At 34.1% G+C, this 13,778-nt stretch overlaps 1 non-coding gene across 1 annotated transcript; it reads right to left on the reverse strand.

Annotated features, from left to right (window-relative positions):
• Window positions 1-9,232: 9,232 nt before the first annotated feature.
• Window positions 9,233-9,304, reverse strand: Trnam-cau. The gene has a single exon. It is a non-coding gene; the product is annotated as a tRNA-Met (tRNA).
• Between the last annotated feature and the right edge of the window lie 4,474 nt (window positions 9,305-13,778).

Raw genomic sequence — 13,778 nt, forward strand, 5'->3', positions numbered from 1 at the left:
CGTAAGTCCTCCCGTCATCAGCACACCGCACCCCCGTTGAGCTCTGGCAGCCTTACTCACCGACAGGAACACAACACTATGAGTAGGGTCTAGTGCTATTTGGCTGTGGTCTTCTGTAAGGCGGAGGTACAACCCCAGTTGGGCAAATATTAGGGTTTGTTGGGATTTTCCGCCAAGCAAAGAACCGGGAAATGAACTTGAAGGCTGTAGGCATAAACCCTATAATTTATGAATTTATTATGCACACTATTGGCGCTTTGTAAATAATTTTTAATTGTTCAAAAATACTTCTTTTCATTCATAAAACATTTAGCCTAGGAACCATCCGGTATTGCTACTACTGGGAAAATAACTTAATTCTATAACAGTACTTTTTATGTCACCAAAAATTAAGTTTGGTAATTTGAAATAGTTTTTTTAGTTAAGCCACCAAAATTTGTGACAAAAAACGTATAATAGAATAAAAAAAATATTATTTTAATTCACTAAAAATCAGGCGAAAATGGAATCAGGACTTTTGTTTTAAATTCGACTACTTTAATTTATGACCTTTATAACAAATTAAGAAACCACCTATTTTTGTGAATGATACTTCGTAGTAGCAAAAAGCGGACTAATTAAATCAGTTATGACACAAGCAATAAAAGGACAAGTGAAGTTATGGTTGTTTTGTATATACATTATGTGTTGAAACACTATGAAAACTGAAACCACCCCAAAAACAAGACGGATGTTCAATATTTTACTAGCTCGGAATAACATTCACGGCAAAAATTACATAAGCAAAAAAATTGGAACAGACTTTTCGTTAGGATCATAATAAAGAAGAATAAAAATTAATCCACCTTTAAATGCTCGCCAAGAAGCGCTAAAACCACATACGTACGTACTGAAATAAGTATTTTCATATTCTTCTTACCTACAAACTCTCTACCATTGACGATGTTGCATTATTTCAAAAGTGACTCATGTGTTCAACCGCATTTTCATTACATCATGGTATAAAAATATATTTCGTCGCCACTACTATCGCTTAAACAGCTGAGGTTGTACTAGCGAAACGTAAAATGACGGACGGTCCTGATGTCGTGGTTTCGATCCCCGGCAGTCGAAATGAACTGTTTTTGGTTTTTATTTTATTTTTCTTTTACCGCCTTTTTACCCCCTTTATTTAAAATATTGTTTTTTTTTGTTGTATATAACATTTTATTTAATGATGTGAGTAATTTAGGTACAGTCAAGATATTTTAAAATGTTATTAGACACATGTAATGCAATAAGGTCGAAAACTGTATTTCAGTATTAGTATTGATTGAAGGTAACCTAAGGTTCAACATCGTTCCTCCCTGCAACCGCAATACTCTATCTTAGCTAACCATCGCTAGACCTTATGCCCTTGTAATAAGGATTACAAATGTACAGTGACAGTTGTCCGGTATGACTCATAGATTTATATATTATTAAGCTATATTGAGTTGTTAGGCCAAAAAGTGTGTCCACATGAGAGGGTAAAGTTGGGGCTGGTGTCCCTCTCGCACTTATTGCCACTGTCAAAATTATTTGAATGACGTCATCACTGTCATTGTTTGGGGATACCAGTCAATATTCAAAGTTACTACCAAATCTACTAATACCGAATTAAAGGTTTTTTTTAATTGCGCAAATCTTTGGTTTTATGGCTTCATAATAATGACTTACCAATTCGCTACAAGGTATTAATATCCTTGCCTCGATATATCTTATACTTTTAAACGAGCAATTCTTGTATATTTATTTATTTATTTATTTACACTGACGATCTCGGAAACCGCTCTAACGATTTCGCAGAAATTTGTTATGTGGGGGTTTTTGGGGGTGAAAAATCGGTCTAACTTATCCTTAGGTCCCGGAAAATGCGAATTTTCGAGTTTTCATGCGTTTTTCTTCGCGCGCCATCTCGTGTGCAGTAGTTGTACTGTTAAGACAGAATTCTTTCGGTCGATGTAAGTACTATTTATTGCAAACACTAGATGGCGACACAGGTCAAGGCTAAAACGAATAGAAAAATACACTATTTGAGTTTTTGTGGCGAAATGCGCGCCATCTCGTGTGGAGTAGTTGTGTTGTTAAGGCTGAGAATTCTTTCGCTCGATGTAGGTACTATTCATTTTTGAACTAGATGGCGACACATGTCAAGGATACGAAACAGAACCGAGCGAAGCTCGGTTGCCCAGATATTAATACAAAAATCATTTAAGAAGTTTATTAACTTAGTTATCATACAGGTAAAAACACTACTACTATAGTAATCTCTTTAACACTGGTCACACGTGCGAGAGGGACACCAGCCCCAACTTTGACCCTCTCATGTGGATACACTTTTACTATCCTAATAAGAACGTTTTTCTGCACCGGTGATAAAGTTCAATTTATTATGGCAAAAAAAGTGTGAGCTCAGTCCCTATTGAAAGTCCATGGTATGACTCAATGAAAAATTGGCTAAATAGTAATCGGAAAACAAGCAAAAAGGGTAGAATATATTTCTATAAGTTATTTCGTTGGATTACATTACAAAATGAATGTATAATACATTATAATACTCGTTGTAATTGCATAGATTTAAATAAATAATTTTATTAGTTCAAATTAATGACCGTCAAGGAACAAAAACTAATTGAGTCGCTATTAGACCGTTTTCACATTATCCGATCCGATAACGGATGTCGGAAGGATATCAATAGATGAATCCAAGATTCCGCCTGTAATGTATGGGATATCGGTCCGACATCCGATATCGGATCGGATAATGCGAAAACGCACTTAGGTCTACATTTTACACTTTTGAAAACCAAGATTAATTAGAGTCAGTTGTATGGTCGGTATGTAGTGTAAATAAAAAGTCGAAAAGTAGTAGGTTCTTTCTATACTTTTTGCTATGTATTTCAATAGGCAGGCTTCTGTACCCATATTACAGTACTTTCAATATGTGCTATCCTATAATTAAATTCGGACACTCGCGTAGACACCTAATATTATTTGAATGGCATTACCAACATTAAATCTCCTTTTGAAAATAAATTTTAAAGAATATGTAGCATTAAGTTCGCCTTTTGTAACTGTATATTTTTACTGTGCAATAAAGTTTAAATAAATAAATAAATAATATCCCACTATCAGATCAGAGCCACTGGTATTTAATTTAAAACAAATGCCTATAATAAATAAATCCGATTAACCTTTGGGTTGTCTGCTGTCGAATTTAATTATTTTCATAGAAAATATTTTAATTTGTATCCTTTCAGCTCGAGATTCTTGGAAGCCCTGTAAATTTTTCTTTGTGACAACAAGATATGACATGTCAGGAAATTTACACATACATACATTACATACATTTATTGTAATAAACGTAGTACAAGTGACCAAGATAAAGATGATACAGTAGGGTATTTTTAAAGTTTATGTAATGAAGAAGTATAATTGCGGCCTTTTTTAGGTATTTCTATTTATGGAATAAATTGGAAATATCTAATACCTACATACTTATTATATACACGGTGTTTCCGGTATCACTCAAAACCTCAGACACCCCAACTGATTTTTATTTTTTTAAACTCATCTAGAGTATTCATCTTTTAATCTGATCGTTACTTTTTTTTTAATTGAATTTTTAATTTTCTGTACAGCTCTACTTGACTTTTAGCTCTACACTCAATAAAATAATTGCTAACTACCATCATAAACCATAAGACTATTTATTTGTGTACGTTACTGCAACGACATAAGGTTTACCAATAGACAGCTAAGATGTCACTGAAAAACACTTTAAAGCTTTGTCACAGTAAACTTCAAATTGGACAGGTAATCGCAGTAAGCAAATAAACTCAATATTCAAAATGACAAGGTTGTAATTAGGTACGAGTTCAATTTGTTATGACTTATGATAAACATTAAGATTAAACTGACAAACAACGTCAAACTAGTAGCGGAAAAAATAATCATCCAAGTAACCGGCCAGTATTAATAGCCCTAAATACTGAAAAAAGGTAAACAACCTCTAGCATTGCGATATACACAATGTTGTATTACGAGTACAATAGAATGGGCACGTAAAAAATAACTAATAATACTAATTTAAATAAAAATATTACCCCCATCAAGATATAGCTCAATCGATTCTACTCTCGATTCTGAACAAACTGTTTTCTGGTTTTTAGTGTTAAGTGAAACACGGTGTATTGGTAGCAGCTCCATTCGTTCAATATTCGTTCGAAATTCATTTTGACATTTAAGTCATTTGAGCATATTATGACAAAAGGTATTTTGATAAAGAGTTTTTAGTGTGTCGCAGTTCCATTTGCAATTTTGATACTTAGGTCTTTATACACTAAGTTGGTTATGGCATGAACGATTTTTTTCCTAAGCAGATAAGAAGTTAACGTTATTAGCATCAACAAGAATGTTATAAATGCAATTTAGACCCAGATTTTTAAAACATTTTTGTTATGAATTGTGCGTCCTTGTATTTAATTTCATTGCAGTAGCTTGTACTTATCAACTTATAATATAAATAAAACATAAAAAAAAATGAATAAAAAAAGCTGTAATATCTACGACCTACGTATGCGACGACTGAGATTTGAACCCGTGACCTGTGGCTTGTAAGTCTAACGATAATCGCCGGGGCTATACCTGCCCGTGACATATGGGTCGAAATTAGACTTTGCATAGCTTTCGCGTGTTTGTAACAAGCGTTGCTTCAACGATTCTGAAGAATGGAAGAATACATTTCACAAGATGACGGAGATCTGTCAAATGGTAGAAGAGAAAAACGTGAGATGGATGTATGTACTGACAAGTATATACTCTTTTCGACGACTGTCAAATCGCATGCCTAAAATAAATATGTAATTTTTTAAATTACTTTGGACTTTATTATCGGTGGGAAACGTCTGTTTTTAATCTACCTAAAATATTACTTATGTAGAAATACGCATGTAATGAGGAGGAACACTCAAAGGATACGACAGATGGCGCCACCCTATTAGTCCGTGAGACGTGAGAGCAAGAAGCTGATAATTATGTTTTTTTCTCTCTCTCTCACATATGAATGACAGTGACATGACTCTTGCATAGGCGCCGCCTGGCGGGGTAAAATGTCAGTGTACCTACTCATTTACGTTAATATGTAATAGAAGAACAGAATAAAAAGCATGCGACACGGCTCATCACCTACTCTCGGCCCAGCTCCACTGGCGTGGTGGTTTGCCATATGGATTCCTAAATGTAAGACACTAAGGTCCAAACCAAACCACGCAAAAAATGTAAATATATTATTAAATTAAAGTATTAAATAAAGGTCAAACTTATTGGGTGGATTATCATGCTGTTAATATTGTTAAATAGGGACAGTAAAAGTCAACCTCGTACTATTATCTGTTCCTAATTTGCCCGGTCAAATATTTAGATTTTTTTATTTCGATATAAATATATTGGTGGTTTTTATATGCTAAATATCTGAAATATTATGTGCTATTCATTTCTGCTTAAAAATATCTGTTGTTTTTTTTGCTCTAGAGCACGTTAGAAAAAATTCGAAAATTCTATATCATTAAAAAAAGTCTTATTTCCCGTCATATATTTAGGTGGCTTCGGGTTGTAAACCTTAAAACTGATTTTTTTTTACATGTGTCCACCATTAAATTACTGTGAGGTATTTTGCTGAAAGAAAACGCTTATTTTTTGGGCGTAGTTTTTTTTAATATCTTCCATTCCAAACTATTGGTGGATTCGAAAATATAGGTTTTTTAAATTGCGATTAAACGCTGTATATGAAAAAAAACTACTGTTGTAGACTTATTTTCAAAAATATCGCACCGTTCTTAGGCTAATTGTATTGTGTAGTTACTAAATAGTCATAAGTTTAGCATTTCAATATGTGCAATATTACTTTTATGATTAACAAAGTAATTGTTATTCCTGTAATTGTTTCTTCTGCTGTATGTTGTATAAGTTGTATTAAATATTATATGTTTGTGCTGATTGCCAAGTTGCCAATGCTCCCAATAAATTAAAAAAAAAAATTAGCTTTTCCCCTCACTAGCTCGGAAACACGTGTTTTGTCCTTTAATACCAGCGGGTAAAAACGCATTTTATCCACTAGTGGGTAAAGTAATTTGACCTTGAATAAAGACAAAATAACCGCTTTAAAATTGACAAAAGTAGGTGAATCTAGTAATAAAGATGTTTTACCACCTGTGGAGCTACTGGAAGCAGTGATAAACGCATTTTTTGCGTTGTAGTTTCCTCGCTATAGTGAGGGGAAAAGTTTTGTGTTACACTCGGGTGCAAATGTATTTTACTTCTCGTGTGTTAAAAAACTCGCAAGTTCAGGATTCTATTCTCGAACCACTCGCTTCGCTCGTGGTTCAACTATAGAATCCTTTCACTTGCTCGTTTTTCAATTCCACACTCGGCGTTAAAATACAACTTTGCCCCCTTGTATAACAAATAACTATTGTCAACTTTGACACTAGGACTTAGCTGAAATATCAATCGTTGACGCTGAACCATGGACTTTAAATCTATGCGCTAAACGCCGATCGAAATTCAGTCTAGCTCTGTCATGTCAATACGGAAAAGTGATAGAGATAGCTAAGCTACGATAACGATGTTAATCATAATCGTTTGTGCATTTGGCTACGTGCCCTGCCAAAAAATTAGATACAATTTTTACTTGTTTCAAAATGCTTTTTCTACTCACTTTTGTATCAAATTATAATCTTCATATACACCGCATAATGGCTTATCGCCTTCAAAAGTTCTATACCTTACCTTAGACTTTGTCGTTACCTATGTCGATATCGTTGTAATTGATGTTTAATATGTACGAAAACGCTGAATTTTAGGTTTTTAGTTTTCGTTTCACATCAATTTATTAAATACTTAGCCTGTTACTCAAGAATATTACAAAATAAACAAAGTCACAGAATGAGATACTTTATTTCAGTAATAGGATGATTTTTTTGAAGTTTTTTCCTTTGGTTCACTTCTAATATATACCCACGAGATATGGTGTTATGGTGACAACAGGTACAAGTATTGTGCATTGAGGAACTAACATGCCCATGAATTGGTACTGCCTGCTGCTGTAGGTAATCAGTTGATTCTTAACTGCCTCAATCATTATCAATTTGAACAATCTTCTACGTTGGGTTTGCTGAATACCATACGGCTGGCATGGAAATATTGTTTTCAATAATATCTTCTTTTTCTGAAAGCAACCAATATAATCATCTCAACTGTAGCTAAACAGTACAAAATGATGAATAAATATAACTCATTACCTTTGTAAAAGTATCAAACACTGGTTTCATCACTGGTTTATCTTTTTATCGAGCTACTGACTAACTGCTACATTTAAGCTGTTCTTGAATTTCACGTAATATTATAAATTAATACATATTAGTCATAATTGTATTTAAAATTGCAAATATAATCGAGAAAATGTTGTGGGATTGTTATATAATTTGACAGTAATGACACATCACAGTGAATTGGTGGTTTACTTTTACGCTAGTGACTGTCAATGATTACTCACGTAAAGTATTGAGTTTTCACTAGAGACTGTCAAATAGTTCTGGTTCTATTGACTTCATACAATCAGAAAGAGAGCGCCTTAGCTGTAAAGTTAGGAACGTATTGAAAACTCGGAGTAAACACGTTAATAACTTATGGTACCGATGAAAATTTTAGTACGTGAGCGTTTCCGCTTGGAGCGCTGTTCAGTTTTTCCATACATTTTCCGTAACTCTCACTGAAAACGTAACGTATTTTTTAACTCAAAAAAGTCATGGTAAGGCTACAGCACAAAGTGTTTGAAAAATGGTAACGAAGTGGGAAAAATTAAGTTTTTTTTGCAAATTCAACAAGCTGCAAATTCCACTTCATGCCAATTGAAATTTAAGAAAATTCATCTTTAGGTATGCAAATTCGTCTATTTAACACAACATGCTGCAAATACTTTTTTTTTTTTGCAAATGCAACATTTCAGAAATTCAACTTCTGGCTGGACACCACCTCAACTCACTGGCACCTCAGATACTACGCGAAGACCAATCAACATAGACTTACATTAGATTATAATTATATTGTCTTCGGTTAGGACGATAGTTATTTATTACTCATGAAATAAAACTAGCTTTTAATGTCGTCGTCGGAAAACATCAGGATATATTTATAAGTAAATTAATTATACGCGATTTAATCTCTTTTCATTCTTAGAAAGAACGTTGAGTTTGCGGTCCCTTCATTGTTACACGGATCCGAATTAGGGTCCATGTAATGAACGTCCGTGTACCCGTGTTACGTCGTATGTCCAAATTCATGGAATTTAATTTTGAAATGAATATTGCTAATCACAACAATAAATTGCTGTAATATTAAAAAAAAAGATGATAATTGCTTATTATTAACAATAAATATGGCAGGGATGGAACTTGGCAGGAAGAAGAAGTAATAGCTTGTATAATTAATTAATTATGCAATCATGCGCTTATTGTTATGATTTTTTAATGTAAGGTACAGCGGGGCAAATCTCGACTGGGGGCAAATGTAACTGGTCCATTTTTTTCATGTTTTACAATGCTTGAATTATTAATTAGAGTGTCCACTGGGGGCGATACGGGATTTTGTCACTAAAATACCGGTTGAAAATAAGAATTTTCTGAATTCGAACGCGTGAGACTCAAAAGCCGGCCCGCTTATATATGGTAGGCGTGTGCAGTGGATCTATGTAGAACTCATCATCATGTATGTAATAAATAAACGTTTCTTAGAAATAAACAGATTTTTTTATCATAATATAAAATGGATCAGTTACAATTTCCCCCAGTCAAGATTTGCCTCTCTGTACCTTACCTGGTACTATGATTATAACAGATATACCCATTTTAGACTAGCGGTCCCGTATGGTATCACTTAAATTCATTTGATTGAATTGATTGAAGTTTGTGTGTCTTGTAATTCGATAAAAGCTACTAACATTACGTACACTTTGTTTTATTGTAAATTATTAATTTTCTGTATTTACATTACAATTAGGGAACAAATCAAATTATTTTATTGAATATTTTTCGATTTGTTTTTTTTTTTTTTTTCAAGTAGTCACACTAGTTCACACTACTATATTAATTATAAATTTAAATAGATATCATACACGAAAGAAAAAACGACAGGGCCCACCAGGGGCCACTGGTGGCTGAGCCGGGAATCGAACCCGGATCTTCAGCTTATGCGGCTAACGTCCTTACCACTAGACCACTCGCCCGCCCCCGGGTGGCGCCCCCGGCTATATTTAAATTTTATTTAAATTTATAATTTCTTTATTTACATTAATTATCGCCTAGCCAACTTACTCCGAAGATGGGGTAAGTTAACTAAGAGTCTGGAGTTTAGAAAATCGAATAGATACGTGTTATAATTGCAAATAAATACTTGCGTCAAAAATAAAGGGTTTAGAGACCCGAATAGTTCTTCTATCTGTAACAACAATTATTTTCATTAAATTGATTCAAACATCAAAGATATATGAGCTGAAGCCAAAAGTTAGTCAACTATCCCCGGTCTCCCCTAACCCTTATAGTTTCGCCATGTCTGTCTGTCCGTCCGTCCGTCCGTCCGTCCGTCCGTCCGTCCGTCCGTCCGTCCGTCCGTCCATCCGTCCATCCGTCCGTCCGTCCGTCCGTCCGTCCGTCCGCGGATAATCTCAGTAACCGTTAGCACTAGAAAGTTGAAATTTGGTACCAATATGTATATCAATCACGCCAATAAAGTGCAAAAATAAAAAATGCCCCCCCTACATGTAAAGTGGGGGCTGATATTTTTTTTCATTCTAACCCCAACGTCTGATATATTGTTGGATAGGTATTTAAAAATAAATTAGGGTTTACTAAGATCGTTTTTTGATAATATTAATATTTTCGGAAATAATCGCTCCTAAAGGAAAAAAAAGTGCGTCCCCCCCCTCTAACTTTTGAACCATATGTTTAAAAAATATGAAAAAAATCACAAAAGTACAACTTTATAAAGACTTTCTAGGAAAATTATTTTGAACTTGATAGGTTCAGTAGTTTTTGAGAAAAATACGAAAAACTACGGAACCCTACACTGAGCGTGGCCCGACACGCTCTTGGCCGGTTTTTATTAAATGTAGTCTAACATGTCTACCTATTACATATTATTATGTTGAAAAGGTCTGTATGTTAATAAATACTTATAACAGATTTTTATAGTATTTTCTTACTTTTACCAGGGGCGGCTCACTCCGCGCTTTTATCGCCGCGCTACAAGTACATGTCGGCGGCCGCGAATTCGCGGCCCATTCAGTGGTGACGACTTTCGCGCCGCGCAATAAAATTCAATGTCGCCTGCTCGCGTGTGGTCCGTTTGTTAATGTAGGTAAAAAATTAGAATGGCGGCATTTTGTGGACATCAAAGGAGTGAGCCTTCTGTACTTGTACTATTATATATTCTGTGCTTTTACCTCTGTGCGAGGCTAGCGGTCTCATATGGTACCAGCAATCATTCCAAAAACCGAAGGTCACACATTTTTTTACTCAAATATTGTTACCTTTAGTCAAATAAACCATAGATATATTTAAAGAACTACAAACATTGGATTTAACAAAAAACACTCACTCAATGGGGCTAAGTATCTTGATTGTGTACACTTATGAGGACACCGTGAATCAATATACATTTTAAATAAAGAATAACGATTAAATGGCGGTATGGTCTCAGTCGTTGGAGGTATACATACAGTACCTGTACAAGATAAAATATACTACTGTGTATAATGTATAATACAAACTATGCCAAGCATAACCAAATAAGGATGTAATTCTGAAAATAAGTGATTGAAATAAACAATTTGGTAGTTATGTTGTTTTATTTTATATGTATTCAAGGAGATGAAGAATACAGGTATATTTTTAATTGCAAGAATCCATTTGACCTCAATGGTCTGGAATCCAATTAAAATCGTAGGCAAGCTCGGGTGCCAAGTAAATGATATTATAAGAGTAGGAATAATAGGAATGCATCCTTAAAATTAACGTAACTAAGAAAACACCGTGTAGAATATTCATATGTCTTGAGAGAATCTGTATCTCTCTCAGTTTTTCTCACTCAGAAGGTGGATCTTCAATACGTCTCGGGTAGTCCGGCGGTTCCTCTTTCTGCAGCCAAGATGAAAGCGAAACCTTGTCCTGATTGTTGACATTTAACTGAAAGTTTAAAGAAATTTAGTAGGTAGTAAAATCACGTTTTTAAAACAAAGATGTCAAATCAGGTAAACAGCTGAACATAAAAAAATCTCTTTAATCGAACTGAAAGAGAGAGAGGCTTTATAACAACAAAAATAGGGTGTGAAATTATTGAAGAATTCGATACGACTGGACGATAATTTCAAGAACAGAGAGGATTGAGGCCCAAATTAATAAGTAGCTATGACTTATGAATGCTAATTGTTACCAGAACTGGTTTCAGACAATACGTATGTTGTCCCATAAACATAGTAAAAAATCTAGGTATTAGGAACCCTTTTACTCAAAAACTATCCGTAGTTGAAGCTGTAGACAGATCCTTAGTCATTAACATATTATCTTCATCAATTTTCACAGCTAGGTAGTACCTATCTAGTACGTATAGAGTACCTATCTCTGCTGACATTAGAATCCCCTTAGTCAAAGTCCAATCCATCAGAAAGGTATTAATTTTGTTTATTATTTTAAGCCAAGCTCAGTTTAGTCAAGACTAATTTAAAACTGTAAATTAAACATAAACGCACTGGCTAGCTCAAATTAACGTACAAGGTAAATCAACTGATGATTATTTTATTTTACATTTTGTCAGAGTTTCGTTTCCTTTCAACCCCTTATTTGCCAAGTCTGGCATAGAAACATGAGTAGTTTCATGCGCTCTGCCTACCTCTTTATGGGATACAGGCTGATTGTATGTATATTTGTAAATATTATTTTATGTAAACTTTATTGCACAATTCATTAAAAAAGTACAAAATTCGAACTTATTTACTGACAAGTTTTATGTGATAGATCAGTAAAAAACCTGAAGCTGTAAAAACAACCTAACAAAACCATCATATTTAGAATAAAACTGATGTAATATAAAACAAAATTAAAGTTTTTGAAATATAGAACGTTAACTAAGGTTTTTTTAGCAAAGTTATTTTTTAATCTTTAGTATAGTATGATTTAGGGGAGTGTACAAGTTTGTAATGGGGTGGCAACGCGCATGTGACACTCTTTGAGTTGCAGGCGTCCATAGGTTACGGTAACCGCTTTCCATCAGGCGGATCGTATGCTTGTTTGCCACCGACATAGTATAAAAAAATAAATAAAAAAACCTAAATTATTTAGTTAAATTGATAACCAAGGTACACATTTTGTTTAGTTTTTTTTTATATTGTGAGATGTGTATCATAACCTAGAGGAACTACACTGTTCAGTTTTATAAATATTGGCTAAAAATTAGTGGAAATTAATATATGAAATAAAAGTTTATCATAATACAGACTTAGGTATATACCTACGCTTACTTTGTACCTTATGCTCGTTTAGCATGTCGTGTACTGGATATAATGAACTAATAAATATTATGCATTATTTGTATAAAATCCTTTAACTGATGGTATCTGAAATAAAAACTTAGGTACACAATAAATATAGACTAACTTAAAAATAACCAAATAATCCACCAAAATGAATTCCCACGGGAAGTACGAGTAATTAGTCAACTATGCCTATTACATCAATATTACTCGCTAAATTCTTTGGCCAAGGAATGGACCAAGCCTAGGGTTTCCTAGTACTATCGAAGAGGACCTTCTTTATATATTATCTGAAGTAACTCTCTAACTTCACCATACCCGTCCAGTCTACTACATATTAGTAATGATCAATCCTTCTAAGTAGTACTAGTACCTATCAAATACCAGAAGCGATGTTATGCCTTATCGTATACTCCTTATGCTAAGAAATGATGATGGTTACACGTCGTCCTGTAGAAACAAACCCATTCGTTGTTTGTGAAATTTCTTAAAAATATTTATTAACATGTAAATATTTGTCTCTTAACTATTTAAAAACGCACTATAGAATAAATAGCTTTTTGGTTTTTCACCGGGCAAGTTGCCCAGAGATTCCTTGTACTTACTTACTTACTTTTACAGACATGATTTATGTTTTAGTTATGAAGATGACGGTTAATGCAGTACAAGGATATTTTCCATACCATCTTCGATTCCTATTTCTATATACCTCTATATAGAAAAAAATGGAGTAGGTATATATAATTGGTCGCTTAACTACCTAACAAATAAATAAAAAGTGGTAACGGTTCGGGAATCAGCAGATATCACATACGTCAGTATACCACAGGTCGATATTCGAGTCTCTACACTTTTTATTGCATTTTTCTAAACACTCTCTCATCCGTCACTATCCGATGACATCACGGCGCTTTTTAGTGGCAAGGACGAACCTGTTTAGTCGGACCTGATTACAGTCTTCTAATCACATGTAAAAGCTACCACATAAGTACCATTCTTTAACACATGAGCTTCTTCTACTCCATGCTTTTAACATTGTGCTTAAAACTATAAACTTAAAACTATACATACATACACACAACATACATACAATCACGCCTGTATCCCATGAAGGGGTAGGCAGAGCACATAAAACTACTCAACTTCTCTACTTAAAACTATGTGTATATTAAAA

The sequence above is a fragment of the Leguminivora glycinivorella genome, chromosome 13 (assembly GCF_023078275.1).
Source record: "Leguminivora glycinivorella isolate SPB_JAAS2020 chromosome 13, LegGlyc_1.1, whole genome shotgun sequence".
NCBI classification, from domain to species: domain Eukaryota; kingdom Metazoa; phylum Arthropoda; class Insecta; order Lepidoptera; family Tortricidae; genus Leguminivora; species Leguminivora glycinivorella.